Below are 24,632 nucleotides of genomic sequence, written 5' to 3' on the forward strand. Positions count from 1 at the left end.
GTTGTCAAAGGTTGCGGGGAGAAGGCTGGAGAGGAATAATAAATCAACCACGATCAAATGGCAGAGCAGACTCGATGAGCCCAGTATCCTAATTCTGCTCCGAGGTTTTATGGTCCTAGACCAGATTGTCCCGTTCCTCGAATGAATAATTTACTTTAGCTAGTCAAACCCACTCTCCGTGGTCGGGTTGTGAGCGGTTTTGAACTTTCTGACTACAGTGTTATCCCTGCTCTCCGAATTCTACCAAGAAAAACAATATCATCACGTCCGCTGCGGTAGTGGCTGTAGCTGAAAATTTAACCCCCGCGTGCGGATACTGGCGAGCTGTCCCCATATTTAGACCAGTTCTCCTTGGCGCTGCAATTTGCCGATGAGGCTCCCTCCTCTCTTTCCCGAGTGATCAGTGTGAAGAGTTTTCCAGGGGGTTCCTTCCCACGGTACCGAGGGGCGCACCTAACTTGCCGACCCACTCGAAAGGGGCGTGCGGTGGGCGGACAAGTGTTTCATAGAAAAGGGGGGGGCGGGCGTGGGATGGGAACCGACCTCTTATAGGAGGCTGGCGACGGGCTGGGAGTCAAACCTTCTCCCATTCCCTCCTCGGATACGCACGGTGTGGATCGTCACCCAACAAGGCAAGGAGTTCGCGATTCGGAGGAGAGATCCTAACACTGAGGTAAAACCTGCAGACATCGTCACTGCTCTGTGTACCATATCCGGAAAATCGGTGAGTTTTTGTGAGAAATACTTTACTTGTACCCAATGCCCATTCACTTAATACGCAAGGATAGGGTGCGAGCAAGGGCTTTGGAGCGAAGGAGGGTGAGAGGCAACCGAAAGAAGAGTTTCAGATGATAGGAGGCATAGATAAGGAGTGGACAGCCAGCTCCATTTTCCCCCAGGGTGGCAAAGCCTGACACCGGGGGACGTCCTTTTAAAGCGAGTGAAGGAAAGTTTCGTGGAGATGTGAAACACAGAAGGTGCTGGAGGAACTCAGCAGGTCAGGCAGCATGGATAAACGGTCGACGTTTCGGGCCGAGACTTTGGGGGCGGGGGGATGAGAAGTCAGAGCAAGAAGCTCTGTGGGGATGTTTTGGGTGTTTTATTTTAAACAGAGTTGGAAGTCACTGGAATGTATTGCCGAGGGTGGTGGTAGAGATCGATAAATTAGCAACTTTAAGAGACTCTTCGGCAGGCGCAGATGAAAGATAATGGGAGGAGAGGGTTAGACTGATCGTGGAGACGGTTTTTATAGGACAGCACAACATCGGGGCCGAAGGTGTACTGTTCTGTCTATGTTCTATGTCCAGTGTACAATGTAAAGATCGATATGAAAAGGTTTTTTTGGACGCTGCTGACGCTATGTAACATATGCGCGTGGCCGTGAGTTTTAAGGCTGCTTCTTTTACGATGCAAGGTGCTATTTCTTAAAGTTCAGCCAAAGTGCCGAAGGAACACACAATTCGTTCGTTGCCTTAGATTCCAAGTTCTGCAGTCTCTCGTGTTTCCGTTATTTCTAAGCTGTCCGGTGCCGGGGTGTCGCGGTTCAGCGGTTGCGAGAAGTTAAGATTAGTCCGGATATTCCATCATTTAATTTGTTATGGTGCTGCTGGGTGCTTGGAATGCCTGGGATGACGACGAGAGCAGATACATCGGAAGCGTTTAAGAGACCCTTAGATAGGCATATGAATGCCAAGAAATGGAGGGTTGAGGACGTTGTGTAAGCGGAGGGATTAGTTCAGTTAGGCGATGGCAAGATGCAAGAATGTTTAATGTCTTTTCCTGTAGACAGGTGTAAAGGAGATTGAAATAATTGTCACTCCAGATCCAATGTAGCACAAAAAAAACACAATGAGATGAAGAAAAATAATAATAAATACATAAAATAGCTTGTATACATTGATTGTGTGTCCATAAGGTGACTCTGACAGGAAATGATGACGTTGTGGTGGTTGGGATGTGGAGGACTGGGTGGAGGTGTTGATCAGCCTTACTCCTCGGGGAAAGTATCTGTTTTTGAGGCTGATGGTCCTAGTGTGCATGCTACTTGTAGTTTCCTCCCTGAATGGAGTGGGACAAACGGTCCATGAGCTGGGTGTGTGGGATCCTTCATGATGTTACTAGCCCTTTTCTGGTACCTTTCTGTATGTATGCCCTTGAAGGCTGGTGATGGGTTGGGCAGTTTTGACTACCCGTCGCAGAGTCTTCCTGTCTGCCACAGTGCAGTTTCCGTACCAAGCAGTGATGCAGCTTGTTAGGATGCTCTCTACTGCCCATCTGTAGAATGATGTGAGTATGGATGTGCTCTCTTCAGATTCCTCAGAAAGTAGAGGCGTTTGTGAGCTTTCCTGACTGTGTAAGACTAGTTTCCAATCCTACTGCTGCCTGTGTAATTGGAAGTTTCAACCAAAGACAGACTGGCTGCAGATGCCAGAAATCTGAAACAACACACACCTAGGGTTGTTGCCTGATCTGCAAAGTTCCACAGTCATTTTGTACAATTACTACTTTAATTGGTTTTGTACAACGTCTCGGGCTGAAGGGCCTGTTCCTGTTCTTTACCATTTGTATGTCCTACATTAAATGGCCGTGGTACAGGGAGGGGCACATGTCGATCCAGTGGTGTGCATCTGGTTTGAGTTTCAGTAATCACTTTTACAAGTCAGCACTGTGTGTGATATAGCAACAATAAAAGATCACATATGGGCCCCTTATCTTGGGTGGTAGAGTGGAGATATGTCGCTACCAAAGGGGGTATAGGGCTCTCCTTCCCTCTGCCAGCCTGCAGGAGGGATGCAGAGCTGGGCAGGGTATCTCCCAGCAGGTTATAAACAGGATGCAGATTTGGGCAGAGACATGGTGGTTGAAGTTTAATTGGGGAAACAGTGAAGTAATACACATTGGAAGATCATATTTGAAAGCAGAGTACAATGTTAATGACAGAATTCTTACCATGTGGAATAACAAGGGATGTTGGGGTGCAAGTCCGTAGATCTTTCAAAATTGCCATACAAGTTCACAGGGTGGTTAAGAAGGCACGTGGTATTTTTGGTAGCACGGTGGAGATGTGTCTCTACCAATGGTGATGTAAGGCATTCCTTCCCTCTGCTAGCCTGCAGGTCACCCTTGGTGTAGCACCTGTTTAGCCTTCCCCTCCCCGATCAGGGGAGCAGGTGGGTGGCCGTATGAGCAGCCGGTTATGGTCACAAATCTTGGTTATGCGACCACTGATGCCAAACAGATAATCTCTGAAGGTCATTGGTAATGGCTGGGGTCACCCATCTTGTAAAGACACTGCCCAGAAGAAGGCAATGGCAAACCACTTCTGTAGAAAAGTTTGCCAGGAACAATCATGGCCATAAGATCATAATCATCTATACCATATGACATGGCACATAATTATAATGGTGATCAAAGAAAAAATGGGCTAGCATTGGAGAAGGTCCAGAGGACATTCATAAGAATAATCTTAATAATGTAAGGGTTAATGAATGAGGAGCATTTGTTGGCTTTGTGCCTGTACTCACTGGAGTTTAGAAGAATGAGGAGGATCTCATTGAAACCTACAAGATATTGAAAGGCCTTGATAAAACTATTTATAAACAGATAAAGCCTGACAAATATCCAATGTGTAAAAACAGGCAAATTGTGCAAATTTTTTAAAAAACTGAGAACATGAGTTATAAAGAGTCCTTGAAGTAAGTGTGTAAGTCATAGAATCAGATTAAGATTAGTGGAGATTTGGAGACTGAAGTTATCCATGCTGGTTCAGGTGTGTGATGGTTTAAGGGTAATAACTGTTCCTGAAACTGGTGGTGTTGGACCTAAGGCTTCTGTACTTCCTACCCAATGGTATTAGCAAGAAAAGAGCATGGCCTGGATGGTGGGGGTCTTTAATGATTGTTGGACACTCCGGTACCATAGCAGTTAGCAAGATCCAATTACAGCTTGGGGCTTTGGAGTTTGGAGTTCAATTCTGACGTCCTCTGTAAGAAATTTGTACGCCCTTCAGACATCCCACCCTGCAAAAACTCAATAGCATCATAACATTTTGTAACGTTTGGATATTAAACACACAGTGCATATTTTCCTTGTATGAACATATAAAATCATTGCAACACACAAATATCACTGAATCAGTGGGAGGCCTGGGCTTGTTTTCCTGCAACAAGACGGTCCCATTGAGGGGTGATGGGAGACAGCGATACTCGAAGGGGGTTCCTTATGTCCAGTCTATTCCACAATTTTGTTTTTGTTGCCTTCATTGCAGAAAACTCTGCTTTGCAGAGATATGATGTTGGAAATGGAAGCAACGTTTTCAGTGCTTCCGTGGCTACCTCAGGATATTCAGCCTTGAGTTTGATCCAGAATGTCGGCAGAAATGTTATGTCAAACATACTTTTCAGCCCGCCATCATTTGCAAGCTCGAGGAGTTGATCTTCCTGCGCTGACATAGATGACGCGTGGGTAATGACCTTGCGTGCGTTCAAGTTCAACAGTGCGTGACAGGGAATGAGGAAAGGTGCAGCTAACTCATATCATTTCATATCACCAAATCATATCGTTTCCTCGCGGCCCGGTGGTTGGGGACCACTCTTAGTACGAAAAGAGACCAATCAGGATGCTCGCTCTCCCTCTCCCTTTCTTCCTCAAAAAAATCGATTTCCGTGATATTGTATATAATTTTCGGGTGTCAGGGAAATCGATATGCGGGAGACTCCCGGAACTTCCGGGAGAGGTCGGATGTCTGCCTTCACTTGACAGCATGGGTTTCTTCTGGGTGCTTTGGTTTTCTCCCACAGTCCAAAGACTTACTGGTTAGTAGATTAGTCGGTCATAGTAAAATTTCCTGTTGTTGGCAATGGTGGATTTAAATTATGGAAGAAAATGTTGAACTTGACTGGGTCAAGGACAATGGAAGCAGACAGATCAATTGTCTTTGTTCCTGCTTGGAGATGGAGGCTGCCATTTTGAGGAGCTGTTTTATGTCCTCCATTTTGTGACGTGAAGTTGCTTTGCTTTCTGTGTTTTAAAGTGGACACAGTGATGCTTCAGGTAGTCTGCTGAACCAGAAATCATTTCCAAAGAAGTTATTTGTGAGGTGTTACTTAATATAATATAACATGCAGGTTTGTGAATGTTGGGGTCTGTGCCTGCCTGGAGTGACTCCATCCTGTTACTGAAGAAAACAAAGCGCCATAAATTACCGGCTGTCACTTGCTGGGAAGAGGGCAATCAACAGATGCTAGCCTGGAGCAAAGCCAATAAAAAAGGCGTTAAAGGTGGATCAGATGACCTACATTGGAATGCAATATTTGAATTGGTAAGGAAGAAGCGTGAAAGTGGACACTTCGAGCATGCTAGCAGTGATAACTCTCTCAAGAGACCACTATCACAAGGAAGAACCCCCCTGCCTGGGGCTGGATGAAGAAAGGATCGACCATCTAACCAATGGAGATCTCCTGTTTCGGTGTTATGAATTGGACAAGTGGTCTGAGTGAGTGTTGGTACAGAGGGAACTGTAGAATTCATGCTCTGAGCTGTTGGCCCAAGGTCAGCATAGTTATGTGGTTGTTTGTGCAGAGACAATAAAGTGTGAGCTTCGATTAATTACAAGTTGCGTAGTGAACTTCCTAATCGAGTTCCGTTTGCGAATGGTCAGCACTGCTTAGGCTGGGGTTAAATAGGTGGGTTGCTGTGCGGCGTGGCTTGTTGGGTCGGAGGGGCCTGTTCTGCACAGTATCTCTAAATGATGAACGCTGCTTTCTTATGGCAGCACTTCATATAAATTTGCTCAGTGGTGGGGAGATGGACTGTCGGCTAATTAAAGCATTTAACAGTAGAACGTGGAACAGTAGAACATGTCCTACACCAGAAGTTGTCCTTGAACCTGGTGGTACATGCTTTCAGACTTTTGTATCTTCTGCCCAAAGGGAGAGGGGAGAGAAGAGAGAATGTCCAGCATGGGTGTGGCCTTAATTTTTTTTTGCTGCTTTACTGAAACATCAAGAAGTGGAAAAGATTTGTTTTCATCCAGAATATGCTTGGAATCTGGAACTCATTGCCTGAGGGCGTGGTGAAAACAGTAACTCTCATGAAACTTATGAAGCTTCTGTGTAAGTATTTGAAACCCCAAGGGTATAGAATTAATATACACTCAGAGACCACTTTATTGTGTACACTTTAACACCTCATTAATACAAATATCTGATCAGCCAATCATGTGGCAGCAACTCAATGCATAAAAGCAGGCAGACATGGACAAGTTCAGTTGTTGTTCAGACCAAACATCAGCATGGGGAAGAAATGTGATCTAAGTGACTTTGACCATGGAATGATTGTTGGTGCCAGATGGGGTGGTTTGAGTAATCTCCAAAACTGCTGATCTCCTGGGACTTTCACAAATAACATTCTCTAGTGTTTACAGAGAATGGTGCAAAAACAGAATACATCCAGTGAGTGGCAGTTCTGTGGACAAGAACCTCTTGTTACTGAGAGAGGTCAGAGGAGAATGGCCAGACTGGTTCAAGTTGACAGGAAGGCAACAGTAACTCAAATTACCACTCATTACAACAGTGGTGTGCAGAAGAGCATCTCTGAGTGCACAACACTTTGAACTTTGAAGTGGTTGGGCTACAGCAGCAGAAGACCATGAACATTTACTTAGTGGCAACACTTTTAGGTACCTCCTGTACGTAATAAAGTGGCCACTGAGTATAGTTTCATAGAATGAGAGGTTGACATCTAAGATGGAGTTAATTAGGGTTGCAAATCTTTAGAAGTCTCTATTCAAGATTCAAAATTTTTTGATTTTATTCTTTGGTACTGAAGTGTGAAGGAGAGTGAAATGATTGTTACTTTGGATCTGATGCAGCATAAAAAACATAAAGAACTCAATAAACAACACAATAATTATAGGTACTTAAGATTAGCTTATATATGCACTCTGATTGTATGTCCATTAAGTGACTCTAAGCACAGGAGTGTCTACATAAGGTGATTCTGACAGGAAGTGATAAAGTAGTGGTGGTTGGGGGTGTGGAGGGGTGGGTTAGTGGATGCAGGTGTGGATCAGCCTTGTACCTTGGAGGAAGAAACTGATTTTGTGTCTGGTGGTCCTAGTGTGAATGCCACATAGCCTCCTTCCTGATGGGAGTGGGACAGAGAGTCTGGGAGCAGGGTGGGTGGGATCCTTTGTGATGTTGACACCCAAAGCTAAACTTCTTCCACGGTTATTTTAACTTAAATAGTCATGTATTAGGTATCTAATAAAGTGGCCAATGAGTGCAAACGGTTGTCAAGGATACAATGGGCTGAATGGCCTGGTTCAGTGACTGAGTAAAGCTAAGAAGAGAGTTCAGAAAGAAAAAAGTATAGCAAGCCATTGAAAGATCAGAAATCAGATCTTGAATTATCTTTGAAGTCTGTCATCATGTAGGCAGAAATGGATATGGAATTTATTAAATTGACGTCAAACTTCAAACCCTTTAGAGTTGCCTTGAGAGGAAAGAACTGGAGAGCCCTGCTTCTGTCTGGTCTCTTTATGTTTCTACACACAAGCACTCTTGTCACTCCTACCATCAGGGAGGAGGTACTAACACAAGGGATTCTGTAGATGCTGGAAATCTGGAGCAACACACACAAAATGCTGGAGGAACTCGGGTCAGGCAACATCTATGGAAAAGAATAAACAGTCAACATTTCGGGCCGAGTCCCTTCATCAAGGCTGGAAAGGAAGTGGGAAGAAGGCAGAGGGTGGGGAAGGAGGACACTGTAGAAGGTGATAGGTGAAGCCAGGTAGGTAGGGGAGGGGTGATGGTGAGAAGCTGCGAGATGATAGTTGGAAAAGGTAAAGGGCTGAAGAGGAAAGAATCTTGTAGGAGAGGAAAGTGCCCCATGGGAGAAAGTGAAGGAAGAGGAATCCCAACAGGAGATGATGGACAGTTGAGGGGAAAAGAAGAAGTAAGAGGAGACCCAGAGTGGAGAATGGAAGAAGAGAGCAGGAGAAAAAATACAGGAGGTTTGATGTATTCATGCCATCAGGTTGAAGGCTACCCAAACAGAAAATGAGGTGTTGTTCCTCCAACCCGAGAGTGGCTCTACTCAACGAGGGCCTGAAGACGCACAGTCAACGTTTTAAGAACTGTCTTGTCCAATAGCCTCCCATGCATTCAAAATACCTTCGAAATGACGGCCCAACTACTCCAGGGACGTAGAATTTTGGTGGCGTATAAGCCAACAGTAACGTCGAGAAGAGACCAGTAAGAACAAACCAACCTATTAGACGAGATCAGTGTGGATAACAAAACCCAATGCGGGGACTGCAGGAAATATTACGTTGGCCAAACTGGGAGAAAACTAGCCACAAGAATCCACGAACATCAACTGGCTGTGAAGCAGCATGACCAACTCTCCCTGGTCTCTACCCACGAAGATCGAGAGGGGCACAAATTCAGCTGGGCATCAGTGAAAGTCATGGTGCAAGTAATCACACAGTTTGAAAGAGAATTTCTAGAAGCCTGTGCTCCTGCAAACAATTCCGTAAGCAGATATATAGACCTTGATCCTATTCATAAGCCAATGTGGGGAAAATTCCAGACCATAATGCACAGAGTTGCCATGCAACCAATCTGTGATGAGATTTCCTTTCCACATCACAATGGAGCTTCCATAATGACAATCAATCAGCTGAAAGATAAGTATATAAAGACCAAGTATTCTGAGGACATACTGCCAATTAACAGCGCACTGATGACATCTCCTTGTATGGTGACAAAACGTTTGCAAATGAATTGCCATGATCGAAGAACAACTCCAGCCAACCATCGACCAACCATCTACACATTTTCCAAGTTATTTCCTGATTGATAAATAACATACACAAAATGCTGAAGGAACTCAGCAGGTCAGGCAGCATCGATGGAAATGAATAAACGGTTGATGTTTTGGGCTGAGATCCTTCTTCAGGACTGAAAAGGAAGGGAGTCACATGCCAGAATAAGAAGGTGGATGGAAGGGAAGAGGGATAACTAGAAGGTAATAGGTGTGAAGCCTGGAGGGAGGGAAAGGTAAAGGGCTGGAGAGGAACGAATCTGATTAAGAGTGGAGAGTGGACTATAGGAGAAAGGGAAGGAGGAGGGCTAATAGGCAGGTGAGAAAATGTAAAAGGCCAGAGGTGGGAATGGAAGAAGAGGGGAGAAGGAGGGATTTTTTTTACCCAAAGGAGAAATCGACAAAGATCATGAGTTGTAGAGTCATTGAAGCTGAGTCCATAGGTTGTGGAATCAGTTCAGTGTTGAGGTGAGTGAAGTTATCCACACTGGTTCAGGGGCCTGAAGGCTGAGGCGTAATGACTGTTCCTGAACCTGAGGCTCCTGTACCTCCTGCCTGATGGTAGCAGCAAGAAGAGAACATGGCTTGCTCAGATTTCCAAATGGTCCATGAAAGCTACCTCATCGTTCCTATTTTTGGCACTATTTATTTATGGTAATTTTATGCTTTTGCACAGTACTGTTGATGCAAGACAACAAATTTCCCACCACTTCGGTCAATGATAATAAATCTGATTCTGATTGTTGGAATTATTAACCTTCCTTCTTCCTGGGTGTCACAGTGTTCGTTCCCAACCAAGGAAATGAAAGATTCCAGGACCGTTTGTATTCAGAAAAAAATGTTTCGAATATCCCACGCAAATTAGAGACTTGACTATTTAAGCTCTTGTTTAATGGCTTGCAGCACCCGTGGGAACTCCGAATCTGGCCTTGGGCTTGCTGCGTAGTGCAGTTGGCAAGAATATTAAATCTGACAGCTTTTCTACCTGGTAATTTAACTATGATAAGAAATCTGTTAGTGAGTCTAATCTGAATTATGAGGATAGAAAGCATGCTGTTTTGAATTACAGGTGGTAAATCACTACTATTCCAAATATATCTGTACGTACATACTTTATCGAGTTAACTCAAGTTTATTGTCATTTAACTATATACATGTATACCACCAAATTAGACAATGTTTTGCTGGGCCAGGGTGTAAAGCAGAGTAGTACACATAACATGTATAATGCCCTGGGAAAGGTTTCCCTGCTAATGTAATGGTTTTTCTGTAGCATTAATGTTTGGGTTATGACGAGAGATAACTGGGGCTTCGGAAAGTGCGCCATCCAATGAAGGGAGTGTTTTTATTCTTCTTGTGTGCCTGAGAGCGAGGTGATCTGAGTCTTTTGTTCAGCGAGAGATGAAGAGAGAAGATTTGAGAAAAGGGAGGTTGTAGGTAGCCGGATGAAGTGGACTTGGAGTGGGGCCGGGAGTCAACAAAGCCCAGGGAAATCGATGGAGGACCAACGGAAGGGAAACCGTGAGCTCCAACTTATGCACATTAGATTGTGTCATTAAAATGGGCCCTTTTTGTTTTTGTTTTTCTTTACTAACTCTTTAGTCGAATTAAGAATTATAAAGTTAAATCGTTTAATTGCGTATGGTGTGCTGTCTGTTATTTCGTGGTACTGGTTTGTAATGGGGGAACAGATCACACAGCAACCACGCAAACAAGAGGTTTTGCAGCTCTGACTCCACACGTTTGGCGGGGGCCAGAGACGGTCTTCCCTAGATTAACGCCGCCGGCCAAACCTGAGGGTTACACATGGATATAACGCAATAACTTAGGAAAGTGAAGATAAAATCTACAGGTGAATTATGCATAAATAAGCAAAGTAAAGTGCACAAATTAAATATCGTAGGGTACAGAACAGATTAACTAGTGACACGTCGAATGCAATGCAGCACAAGAGTTCAGAAGCCGAATGTTTCTGGTTTCCCATCTTGACCGTTCTTGTCCTTATGCATCGGAGTCTCCTGCCTGATGGTGGAAAGTCAAAGAGGATGCTGGATGGATGGGTGGGATCCTTGATAACACTAAGGGCCCTGCGTATGCAGCGTTCCTGATAAATGTCCCCAATGGATGGTAGGGAGACCCCGATGATCCTCATTCTCACGGTCCTTCGCAGGGACTTCTAGTCCGATGCTCGGCAGTTCCCATTCTGGATGGAGATGCTCTCAGTGGTGGAGGTAAGATTTTTTTTACATTGGGAATGGTGAGTGTGTGAAGTTCCCTGCTTGGGGTGGTGGTAGAGACAGAAACATTAGGGACATTTAAGAAACTTTTGAATGATAGAAAAATCAACGACTATGTAGGAAGGAAGGGTTAGATTAATGTGAGGGCAGGCTAAAATGTCGTCACAGCATCATGGCTGAAGGGCCTGTACTGTGCTGTAGTGTTCTATGTTCTGTGTGATAATAATAAATCAGCTCCAATATCAAATTCAGTTAAGTAAAACTGGACTGAAATGTTAGTGTCAGTGATGTATGCGAAGGTCTGGCGTAAAAACCCATCTGGTAATAATCCCCACCATGATCTGGTCTAGATTAAACGTAACTTCAGACATACCAGTGCAACTGATGCAGATCCCGGTGGGCACGGAACAATTGACAAATGTCATTCTTTCCAGTGACGTTCTCTTCCTGAGACTATCTAGTCCATTCCAAATGTCAACTACACTTCATCTAACAAAACATTTGGGATGACATCCATGTGCCATTTTCTGATCAGCAAATGAAAGGTTAGATTGATCTCAGAGTAGGTTAAAAGGTCGGCGCAACATTGTGGGCCAAAGGGCCTGTATTGTTCTATGTTCTACCACTGCTTTCCTGTGGAGCAGACTTGATAGGCTGAATGGCCTAATTCTGCTTCTATGTCTTATGATTTTTATAAATTGGTAAATTATTTTTTATTGTCACAAGTACTGAGGTACAGTGAACTACCTTGCCTTGAATGCCATCCGTACAGATCTTTCCAAGACCATGATTGTTCTACAGATGTGGTTGGCCATCGCTGCCTTCTGGGCAGTGTCTTTACAAGACAGGTGACCCCAGCCATTATCAGTGGTCACAGAACCAGGGCTTGTGATGTTCATCAGCTGCTCATACGACCAACCACCGCCTGCTCCCAAGGCTTCATGTGACCCTGATCAGGGGGCTAAGCAGGTGCTACATCTTGCCGATGGTGACCTGCAGGCTAGCGGAGGGAAGGAGCACCTTACACCTCCTTTGGTAGAGACACACCTCCATCCCGCCACCTAAAAAGAGCTATAAATTGCAATAAGAAGTATATAAAGATGTTAAATTAAATAAGTAGTTTAAAAAGAGAGTGGAAAAAATAGTGAGGTAGTGTTCATTGTCTGTTCAGAAATCTGATGGTGGAGGGGAAGATGCTGTTCCAGAAACATTGAGTGTGTATCTTCAGGCTCCTGTACCACCTCCTTGATGGCAGCAATGAGAAGAGAGCATGTCGTGGGTGATGGGGGTCCTTAATGATGGATACTGCTTTTTTGAGGCATCACCTTCTCGATGCTGGGGAGGCTTGTGCCCATGATGGGGCTGGCTGAGTTTGTCTCCCAGTGTCTGCATAGATTTCTGTTAGGTGTTCCAGTTTCCTTCCACATCTCCTGGACGAGCTGCTAGGACCTCCCTCCCAGTGTAGGCAAATGCACATGTGGGGAATGGAGAGAGATGGATCACATGCAGGCAGATAGGATTGGTTTAATTTGGCATCATGCTTGGCTGAAGGGCTGTTCCTGTGCTGTAGTGTTCTGTGCTCTGTGATGGAAATTGCATGAGAGTGAGGAATTTGTAGGGACACAGGAAGAAAAGGGGAATGAGGCAGGTGGGATTGTTCTGATAGAAGCTGGAATTGGACCAATTGGTTTCTTTCTGTTTCTGTAAGATTCTACATAGGATATTGTGTATGGCTGTGGTCTCCTTATTTCAATAAATAATCACTCATCATCATTGTTATGTGCAGTGACATATGACGTAGGTGATCATGCCATAAAGTGCTGCTGGCACAGGAGTGTCTGTACATAAGGAGACTCTGACAGGAAATGATAAGTAGTGGTGGTTGGGGGTATGGACGAGTGGGTTAGTGGGTGGAAATGTTGATCAGCCTTACTGCTTGGGGGAAGTTATTGTTTTTGAGTCTGCTGGTCCTGGTGTGAGTGTTAAGTAGCTCTTTCAAGGACTCTTAACAACTCATGTCAGTTTTTTTTAATTTGCATGATTTGTCTTTTGCACATTAGTTGTCCGTTCTTTGTTTATGTATAGTTTTTCATAAATTCTGTTGTATTTATTTTCCTGTAATTGCCTGCAAGAAGGTGAATCTCAAGATGTGTGGTAACAAGTACACACTTTGATAATAAATTTTACTTACTTTGACATTTTAGAGTTAGTAAAGTAATTGTCTAGTAGTTTAAAGCTCAAAAGGACGGCACGTAGTGGTTAGCACAACGCTTTACAGTACCAGCGACCGGGTTCAGTTCCTGTTGTTTGTACTTTCTCCCATGACTGTGTGGGTTTCCTCCGGGTGCTCTGGTTTCCTCCCACAGTCCAAAGACGTACCAGCTGGTAGGTTAATTGGTCATTGTAAATTGTCCCGTGATTAAGCTAGGATTAAATTGGGGGTTGCTAATACAGTGCAGAGCTCAATAAATAAATGTTCAAATTCAATTTATTATCAAAGTACATATGTCACCAAATACCACCCTGAGATTCATTTTCTTGCAGGCATTCAGAGTAAAATAAAGAAATACAATAGAATCAGTGAAAAACTCCACACTCAAAGACTGACAAGCGAAGTGCAAAAGCAGACAAGCTAAAAACACAGAAAAAATCCAATAATAATACAAGTAATAATAACAACAACAACAACAAGTAAGTAAATAAATAATACTGAGAACATGAGTTGTAGAGTCCGTGAAAGTGAGTCCATAGGTCGTGTTCACTTCAGTAAGTATGTTTATTTGCATCCTCATCTTGTCGTCATATTCCAAATGGCTCCACTGCTGTGCAAAGGGAAGCTATACTCTTCAAAGACCTTTCTTGCCTGGGTTGACTGCACTCTGTATGTAAACTATTGAAGCCTGCACATTATCTTAGCCCTTGTCACGATATCCACACCCTCCATATACAAGCCCTGGCTGTTGTAAATCAAAGGGACAGGATATGTCCCATTAACTCTTGTTTCTACTCCATTCTTGACCCAGTGCTTTCTATCCCCATGAAGAGAACTGTGTTAATAGATTATTTTAGCATACTGAATTTCTCCCCCTTGCTTTTGTGTTTGATTAAACTTGCTGATAAGTGTGAGCTTGTTGAATGGTAGCTGTACTAGTCCTGTGTGAAATGAGTTTTGTTTAAAGCTAAAGATTAAAGAGATAAAGATTATCTTTATTTGTCCACATGTGTATCAGGATGTTAAAACCGACAGTGAAATGCGGTGTTTGTGCCATCATTTGCGATGTGGTGGGAGCAGTGTGCAAGTGCAGCATCTCCCCGATGGCAAATTGGTGAATAGCGGACTGTTGGGGAGGGTGGAGGTTCAGTTCCTCTCCACGCCTTGTGGCACATCGGGCAGAAAACTTGCCATTTCTTCAGCATTAATCTATCTTTCATGAGGCCAAATTGCTTAGCTGGATGTTCAACCCAGCACGGATGGAAAGCGTGCAAGACCGCTCCCGAGTGCGCTTTCCATCCGTGCCAGGTTGATGTCGAGCTCGCAACTTGACCTCATTAAAAAAAAAAGAACACTGCCACCTTCAGTTTAAATTCCCACGTGGAATATTGTGGAGGATCAAATACCCAAACTCAAACCCAAACCCAAGGAGCTGGCCAGATTCAAATCCGGGGCCACTCGCCTTGAGATCTGGTGCGGATGGCACTACGCCACCAGCCAGCTAGGGTGGGTGGAGTTAGCAGCAATTTTTCCAGCTCTGCTCTTCAATGTGGTGATGAACAGGTCTTTGAATGTTGGCAGCTGACAACCAATGATCTTCTCTGCCAAGTGGACCACTCACTGCAACCTGGATTTGGAGAGGGAGGAGGAGGTGGAAAACCAAACCGTGATGGAGGTCACAAACAAGAGAAAATCTGCAGATGCTGCAAACCCAGGCAACACACACAAAATGCTGGAGGAACTCAGCAGGCCTGGCAGCATCTCCTGATGACAAAGAGTACAGTTCACGTTTCAGTCCAGGACTTTAATCAGAGAACTAGTTTTCCATAGATGCTGCCTGGCCTGCTGAGTTCCTCCAGCATTTTTTGTGTGTTGCATTGATAGAGGTGGTCACAACACTCTCAATGATGGCTGAGTAAAAATTGATCGGCATACGTCCTGAAATGACTTGTAGTCCTGGTAATGATCGTCGTGGTGGCTGTCTCTCAAGGTCGAGGATGATGGTCTTCGTTCCGTTGTCCCACAGAGCGAAGGCGCCTGTGCGTGTATTTGTTTAATGTTTACTTGATGTTGCACTCCAAGAAGTACACGATACTTCACAAATCAACCAACTGATTCCAATGGCATGAAAACCACGACGATTGGAGCTGATGGATTTGTTGCAGCCTTCATCCACCTTCACAGCTGTTGAGTTTGAAGTAACTTCGTCCACCTGTTCCACCATTGAGGTCTTGGTTGGATTGTTCTTTGTCAGGGACCTCACCTTCGACCTTACCGCCATGGGTGACCCTACCAGGAGCATAGCTCCAGACGGCATTGCTCTCGGGATCTCAGGACCACACAAGCTTCTCCACCGCGACAAGGTGACAATCCATGGAGAAGTGGTAACGATAGACTTGTAGCATCTCCCCGATGGCAATTTGGGGAATAGTTGACTGTTTAGGGTGGGTGGAGTCAGCAGTGGGATTTTTTAACCTCTTTTTTTTCTTCTCTCGTGAAGATTTTGCAAGGGGTAGAGTGCTGCCAAGTATCTTAAGTCCCTTTAAAATTATGTTAATCATCAGGATTGCAGTCATTTGAATGATGAAGACATTGAAATGATTCATGGTTCCAGTCTAATACAAAACAAGTGTAGGGTATTCAGTATGCGATGAATTACAACAATTATGCAATCAGCTCGTGACCAGCCAACATTTTGCTTGCTGTGTAATAGATCATTGAGTTTGTTGAATCCATCAGATTTAGAGTCTATCCAAAAAAAAATACACAACTTTGAATTCATTTCTGAGATCTTCTGGAAAGATGATAGTGCGTTCAGATGCAGCGGCTTCTCGGAGGCCAACCAAAGGTGTTTTTCTTTTCTTTGTTAAATGTGTTTTTTATGATTGCAAGACTATGCTAGACTCCCCAAAACTTTGTGAACAGCAGGTCTACTGCATCAGGGAGTTGCTCTTTGATCAGTTTAGCTGGCTGGGGTGTCAAGGGAGCCAGATTGCGTTCGGAAGTGCTAACCTGGGTGCAGACCATGTTGCTGCCTGCTACTCGAAGGCATTAGAGTTGGTACGTGAAGGAGACGTGGGTGATTGTCCTGGACGTTTCTCATGCGATCACAAGACCCTGTGGGACACTGATAATGTAAGATGCCACAGGCCTGCTTCCCTTGCTTGGTGGCGAGACAGGCAGCGTGGGAGCTGTGTGGCCTCGGTTGTAGCGAGGACTAGGCCTCAAGCTGTGAGCTTCCCTGCTGCTGCAGTCCAGGTGTCTGTGCTTGGTTGTGGGCTTGCCTCTTCTGTCGGTGTTCCCTCTAGTGTTTGGATAGTGGAATGACAGACCAGATTGCTGGGTGCTGCACCATCAGTTTGTGGAACATGTCACTCATGGATTTAGACTATATATGTATCTTTTAGTGTGACTGTGCTTTTTGCTCACTATATTGTATGTGCTGTATATATATTGCTCTTTGGCCCCAGAGGAACGCCGTTTTGTTTGGCTGTATCCACAAATGTTTGAATGATAATTAACTTTATTTGATCTCATTTCCTTTAGCTAATACCAGAAGATTTGGGACTTTCCAAATGATGCTGTCCAGCAGCACTGTTAAAGCATAGCTAATGAAGAGAAAATCCCGAGCTTGCTCAACCTGCTAAGACCTGCTTTCCCCTGCACCCACTCTAAAGCTTCAGCGTCCTAAATTGTTGGAGGAAGTCAGAGAGTTGGCTATGGAATTAAAGGAGGTGGAGGGAAACGAAAGTGAGTGCTCTTGGCAAACAGGTAGAAGCGGATTTTCATGCTTTGAGATAATGTCTCTGGGAGGTGGTTTCGAATAAAAGTATTGGTGAACCATGGATAAACCATGGAACCCAGTAGGAATGTCCAAGGAGGGAAATCACATGGTATTGTTGCAAACAATTTAAATGCATTCTGAACAATTTGTCAAAGGAAGATGATAAAAGCAGATAGAAAGCTTAATCAGATTGAAAGCCTTCACTAGCTCTCCCCACAATACCCCCAACCTGCACAAACTTTATCATTTCCTGTCAGCCATCTTGTGCACAGACACTCCTGTGCTTAGCATTACTTTAGCATACAAATAATCTATGTACTCTATATAAGCTATCTTGCGTATTTATATTTATTGTTTTCTAAAATAATTATTGCATTTTTAAAATCTTTTTGTGTGTTTTTTATGCTGCATCAGATCCAGAGTAACAATTATTTTGTTCTCTTTTACCCTTATGGACTGGAAATGACACTTGGAAAGCCATGGCCTGATTAGGGAGAGCCAGCATGGCTTTGTGCAGGGCAAGTTGTGTCTTAGCAACCTGACTGAGTTTTTTTGACAAGATGACGGGAGAAATTAATGAAGAAGGAGCAGTGGATGTTGTCTACATGGATTTTAGTAAGACGTTTGACAAAGTCCGTCATGGGAGGCTGATGTAGGAGATTAGGATGCATCGGGTCTGTGGAGAATTGCTGTTTGGATTCAGATCTGGCTTGAGCTTAGAAGATAAATAGAAGGGACTATTCAAGCTGGAGGTCTATAATTAGGGTTCTCCACAGGGACCTCTGTTGTTTGTGGTGTATGTAAATAACATGGATGAAAATGTAGATGGGTTCGTTAGTAAGTTTGTGGATGATACTGAAATTAGTGAAGTTGTGGATAGTGTAGAAGACTGGCAAAGAATACAGCACAATATAGATCAGTTGCAGATATGAACAGAGAAATGGCAGATGGAGTTTAACCCAGATAAATGTGAGGTGTTGCGCTTTGGTAGGACTAATGCAAGGAGACGGTACACTGTTGAGGGCAAGACCCTTAACAGTGTTGCTGAGCAGAGAGATCTTGGTCCAAGTTCATAGCTCCTTGAAAGTGGTTGCACAGGACGACAAGGTGGTTAAGAAGGCTTATGGAATACTTGCTTTTGTTAGTCAAGGCACTGAGTTCAAAATTCAAGTTGCAACTTTATAGAACTCTGGTTAGGCCCCTTCTGGAGCATTGTATACAGTTCTGATCGCCCCACTATAAGAAGGATGTTGAGGCTTTGGAGAGGGTGCAGAAGAGGTTTACCAAGATTCTGTCTAGTTTAGAGGGCATCCGCTATCGTGAGAGGCTGGACAAGGTGGGGTTGCTTTTGCTGGAGTGACAGAGGCTGAGGGGAGATCTGATCGAGGTTTATAAGATTATGGGAGGACTAGTTAAAGTAGGCAGAGGGTATCTTTTTCCCAGAGTTGAAATGTCTAATACCAGAGGGCATGCATTGAAGGTGAGAGGGGGGTGTGTTCAAAGAGGATGTGAGGGGTAAGTTTCTTTTTCACTCAGAGTGATGGATGCCGGATATGGTGGTAGAGGCAAATACATTAGATAGGCACATTAATATGAGAAAGATGGAGGGATATGGACATTGTGTAGGTAGGAGGGATTAGTTCTCAGGTGCTTTTTGATTTGCTTTTTAGCTGGTTCAGCATAACATTGTGGGCGGAATGGCCTGTTCTGTACTGTACTGTTTATGTTTTATGTTCTGTGACATTAATCAATTTTGAATCTTGAATCCCAGAGTGTAGGAGAATGAGGGGATAGGAGGTGTGTAGAGGGCTATGGTCCAAGCGCAAGTTGATGGGTCTAGGCCAGGGGTAGGCAACCTACGGCCCGCGGGCCAGATCCGGCCCGTGAAGGTATTTTGACTGGCCCGCGAGCGATTTTTCCTTATTCTGAGTGTTGCACACGACCACTCTGAGGGACATGCACAGTGTCTTGTTACACTGGCCCCAGGTTCCATTTGTTCCAAACCAAAGACTGGCATATACGAATGACGGGAAGGCAGACTACCTTGTTAATACTCAGCAGGTCGGGCAGCATCCGTGGAAAAGATCGGTTGACGTTTCAGGCCAGAACCCTTCTGAGTTCCTCCAGCTTGTTGTGAGTGTCGCTTTGGCCCCAGCATCTGCAGATTATTTTGTGTTTACTTTATTAATATGTATTTTATAGGCATTTGTTAGTGTCATGAGACCATGGATTTGCGCCTTGGAAGGTTTCCAGGGCGCAGGCCTGGGCAAGGTTTTTTGGAAGACCGGCGGTTGCCCATGCTGCAAGTCTCCCCTCTCCACGCCACTGATGTTGTCCAAGGGAATGGCATTAGGACCATACAGCTTGGCACCAGTGTCATCGCAGAGCAATGTGTGGTTAAGTGCCTTGCTCAAGGACACAACATGCTGCCTCAGCCAAGGCTCGAACTAGCGACCTTCAGATCACTAGACGAATGCCTTAACCACCTGGCCACTCCCCAACACTAATATGTAATAGATACTCTCCGTGCACGCACAGGGTTTCAGATGGGATTGTTCAAATTTGTAAACAGAAACAGCGTCACTGTGTTTTAACAAGAAATCCACGCTAAATATCCAGATATTTACATTTGCTACGATACTTGTTGAATAACTCGCGTTTTGAAATAAAATCAAAGAAAAAAATTCCAATGGCAATGAATGGAAAACGCAGGAAGGTAGACACTGAGTGCCAAAATTTCCAGGACACTTGGACCCTAGATTACTTCTTCATCGAGCAAGATGGGAAGCCAGTTTGTCTCATTTGCCTAGAAAATGTTGCTGTGAAGAAGATGGCAAATATCAGGCGACATTACGAGAACCACCAGAGTGGGAAGAAAGCTGCAATTGTGGGAGCACCAGCTTCAAAAAGGAAATTGTGCACATTTTCCCACTTTTCAAAAAAGTAAAGCACAAGATCCAGGAATTTTTGTGAATATGGTCCAAGAATTGAGGAAAGAGTTTTCATCTCATTTTGCTGATTTTTGCTTGTATGCAAATGAGTTCAAGCTGTTTGCTACTCCATTTGATGTGGAAGTGGACACTGCATCAGAAATTTTTCAGATAGAATTGATTGAGATGCAGTGTGACGACATATTGAGATCGAAATTTCATTCTGAATATGTGTCAGTGCTTGACTTCTATAGAAAATATATTCGTCCAAGTGGGAAGTATCCTAACTTAGTGGACCATGCAAAAAAGATGGCATCATTGTTTGGCAGCACTTATCTGTGTGAGCGATTATTTTCAAAAATGAAGCACACCAAGAACCATTTGAGAACAAGATTGACTGATGCCCATCGGGATAATGTCTTGCTCTTGGCATCAACAAGTCTGACACCCAATATTGAGAAGCGTTCAAGCAACAAACATCATCAAGTTTCACATTGATTTATTGACTGCATTAAAATTTTCTTTTTTATTACAGTATACTTAGTTTACCACCATTCAATGCATCATGTTCATATGATTTATGTTTAAAGATTCTTTGTCCTTTTAATAGATTCAAAAGATGCCTTGATTGAAATAAATTCCAACTAAACTGAGTTCTTTGATAACTAATTGGCATCCTTGGTTAAGCATAAATGACTTTCTAGCATGCGTTATTTGTTAATTTGAGACAAAACATAACTAGATGTATTTAAATGGATAATTCCCATATTTCAAGTTTTTTTTATGGCATTTATCTAGCCCACCATCCGCTCACTAATATGCAATCCGGCCCCCAGAGACAAAAAGGTTGACGACCCCTGGTCTCGGCAGAATAATAGTTGGACATTGGCTGGGTTGGCTGAAGGGCCTGTTTCTGTGCTGGGCTCTCTAACAGGGCTGGCAATCTGCCATGAAGTTCAAGAACTTTACTCATTAATGTAATCCTCTCTGATTATTCCGTGTGAACCTTCATGATTTTGTACTGCTCTTCTTGCCAGGAATCAAATCAACACTGTCGCTGGTGAGAACGCCGGCAGTCGATGACCTCTCTCACAGAGGGCATCACTGAACCCAATGATGTTGCTGAACCTTAATTAATGGTTGCATGCAACGTTCCCTTTTTAACAGTCAGTGTGTGCAAAAATATTATGTTGTGCAAATTTATTTTTCCTGCTAACAAAGTATGTGCACACTGAATACATACCTGGCACAGTTTATGTATGTTTACAAAATATTTGACATAAAACTGCACAGAATAACAACAAAATAACATACATATTTAAGTCACTAAGTTACTTTTTCTCTCTCCTGTCTTTGGCATTTACCCATTCTTTGTAAACTCTATCTAGACTAATAGAACTTCCATCCAATTGATAGCTTTTGATTCTCATTAACATATCCAAATGACATTCACCGAAACGGTTTCTCAGCTTGTTTTTGAGTTGATTCATTAGGCTAAAACCTCACTCAAAGTCCGCACTAGACGCAAGAAAGGTTCCCCCAATGTCCATCAACTGTGCAAGGTTGCAAAACTGTTCATTTTGAAGTACTAATGTCACCATTTGAGCAAAGTTTGAAATTAGTTTAGATTTATTTTTTTCTTGCATGGAAAATTTGAAATCATTGAACTGTCTAACTATTACAGTTATTTTCAGCTAGAAAATCATGATTTTTTAGACATAAGGCAGTAACTTGTTCATCGCCAAATGTGAAGTCACAATCTGCAATTGCGGAGAAATCAAAAGCTGACCGTTCATGTACCTCATCTTCAGGAAACCTTTCTTCTAAATGCACACAAAGACTATTTATAAAAGTCAACAGTGAACTTGTATCTACTGTGATGTTTTCTTCATGTTGTTGGCTTAGCAAAACTTTAACTTTACGATATGAGCACTGTCTGCCAAAGATGGCTGCCGCCGTGATGCAGCTGTACAAACCGGAACAGGAATGGTGAGGTGACATAAATTAGTGATGTGCATTGTGGTATTTGAAAAACTGACTAACGAGTTAACAGAAACATTTAGCTGAAAGATTATTTTCAATAAGTATAATTATTAATTACTACATTATTTTAGATAACTAACCTTTTGTGGGCACATTAATTTCCTTTGAGCGCTGGTTGAAAAATGTGTGCGCAAGCACATGTACACAGCTTAGAGGGAACATAGGTTGCATGTATAAGTACAAGGGAGTCTTATAGCAGTAGCTAGGAGAGGAAGATCATGCATGCACAGTATAAGGGTTTTCCATATAAATCTCTGCATACGAACCTTGCATTGGAAGCTGACCAGTAGACTAAATGTGGAGAACGCTTTGAATAACTTGAAATAAAGTGACACTGCAGACTGTAATATCAAAACAGCGAGCAGTTGGTTCCTCCCCTTGATGTGGAAGGGGTGACACCTCTCTCTTCCCTCTTGAGTGAGAGTGTGAGAGAGTGACTGTGGCATGTTGGGCTATGGACCATAGATTTTTGATGGACCTAGATCATGGTCTCTGGGTGTTTTGCTTGGTGGGTGATGGTGGTGGTGGAGAGGGGGAATGCTGATGCTTCCTGCTGGAATAAGTAGGGGAGGGGGCGGGTTGATGCTTTGCTGCTGCTTGTGCATAGGAGGGGAAGGTGGAGGGCTTTGGGGTCCTAATGTTTTTCTCTCATTCATTCTTTGGGGTTTTTTTCCTGTTTCGTGAACATCTGTAAAGAGTAAGAATTTCAGTGGGCCCGGCTGGTGGCGTAGTGGCATCAGCGTTAGACTTTGGGACAAAAGGTCCCGAGTTTGAATCCAGCCGGCTCCCCTGCACACTTTCCATCCGTGCTGGGTTACGAGCTGGTGATCTCTTTGTAAACTCACCCAGCAGAAGGCAATGGCAAACCACTGCTGTAACTTGCCTCGTATGCGAATCCCCTCTACGTCAGAGAGGCGTGGAGGGAATGTACCTTCATACTGTGTACATACTCTGATTTTAAATGGAACCATTGAACTATTGAAGTTTTGAAAGGTATTAGTGCTCCCTTTATTTCTTTCTGGAACTACACCCATTAACTCATCAACCAAATCTAACAACTCGTTTCCATGGCAACTCCATAAGACCAATAGATGTACGACCATTGAGTGTGCTCCACCATTTCATCATCGCTAATGCTATTCCCTTTCAAACTATTCTCCTGCCTCCTCCCCATAATCTATGATGTCCTTACTAATCAAGAACCAATCAACCTGTATTTAAATACACCCAATGACATGTTCTCCATCGTTGTCTATGGTAATGAATTGCACAGTTTAACCACCCTCTGGCTAAAGAAATTTTCCTCAACTCTATTCTAAATGGACTTCCTTCTATTCCGAGGCTGTGCCCTCAGATCCTAGACTCCCCAGCTATTGGAAATGTCCTCTCCACGTCCACTCTCTGCCGGCCTTCTGTAAATTTCAATGAAAAAGGATTTTTAAAAAGGATTAGCTTTATTTGTCATGTGTACATCAAAACATGCAGTGAGCTACGTCATTTGCATTAAATCAAATTAACGAGGATTGTGCTGGACAGCCTGCTAGCGGCACCACACTTAAGTGCCAACAGAGCATGCTCACAACTTACTGATCATAACCCCCGTACATCCTTGGAATGTGGGAGGAATCTGGAGCTCCCAGAGCAAACCCACATGGTCATGCAGAGAGCGTACTAACTCCTTACAGACAGCAACAGGAATCACGCCGGATCGTACAACTGGCACCGTGAAGCAATAGGCTAACCTCTACTCTTCTGTACCACCCTGCGAGAGGACTCCTCATTCTTCTAAACTCCAGTGAGTTTATGGCAAGGGTCATCAAATTCTCGCATTCCCAGTCTCACCCTATCAAGGATAAACACTTTGTCCTAGCCACCCCATCCCAATTTCTCTGTAGTTTAAAGCAGATTTTTTTCTCTCTTTCCCCAGTTGTGAAGAGGGATCCTTAACAATAACTCTGTTTCTCATTCCTGCCGCTGTCTGTCAGGAGTTTGTATGCTCTCCCTCCCTGCTGCCTGACCTATTGAGTGTTTCCAACATATTCTATTTTGTTTCAGGCATAGATAATCCAGGTGACAAAACATTCCATCCAGCACACGTTGCTCCCAAACAAGCCGACGGCAGGCACATAATGTAGTGGTTAGCACAAGGCTTTACCGTATCTGCAACCTGGGTTCAATTCCCGCCACAGTCTGTAAGGAGTTTGTACGTTCTCCCTGTGGCTGTGTGGGTTTCCTCTGGGTGCTCTGGTTTCCTCTCACAGTCCAAAGATGTACCGGTTGGTAGGGTAATTGGTCATTGTAAATTGTGCCATGATTAGGCTATAATTAAATCAGGGGATTGCTGGGCGACGTGTCTTAAAGGGCCGGAAGGGCTTATTCCGCGCTGTATCTCAATCAATCAACAAATAACATTTATGTGCCAAATTTTCCAAATTTTCTACAATAAGTTGATTTCAGTATAATAGATGGAGAAAACTGGGTAATTTAGCTAGATGAGGGAGATTCTCCATCAGCTTTATAAAGCTCTAGTTGGCCACACATGGCGTATTGCACACACAGTTCTGGTCACCACATTATAGGAAAGATGTCGAGACTTT

The 24,632-nt window shown here is 43.7% G+C and overlaps 1 protein-coding gene across 3 annotated transcripts in view; it reads left to right on the forward strand.

Annotated features, from left to right (window-relative positions):
- Nucleotides 1–541: 541 nt before the first annotated feature.
- The window catches only part of tbxa2r (thromboxane A2 receptor), a 52,876-nt gene continuing 28,785 nt past the window's right edge, over nt 542–24,632 (forward strand). The window contains exons 1-2 of one of the 3 annotated variants that reach the window (XM_072244121.1): nt 542–724; nt 16,825–17,049. The gene's annotated coding sequence lies outside the window, so the exon portion shown is untranslated. The remainder of the gene's footprint in view (nt 725–16,824; nt 17,050–24,632) is intronic. The other 2 variants (XM_072244122.1, XM_072244120.1) reach the window with 2 other exon arrangements.

This window comes from Mobula birostris, chromosome 26, assembly GCF_030028105.1.
Source record: "Mobula birostris isolate sMobBir1 chromosome 26, sMobBir1.hap1, whole genome shotgun sequence".
Taxonomy (NCBI): Eukaryota; Metazoa; Chordata; class Chondrichthyes; order Myliobatiformes; family Myliobatidae; genus Mobula; species Mobula birostris.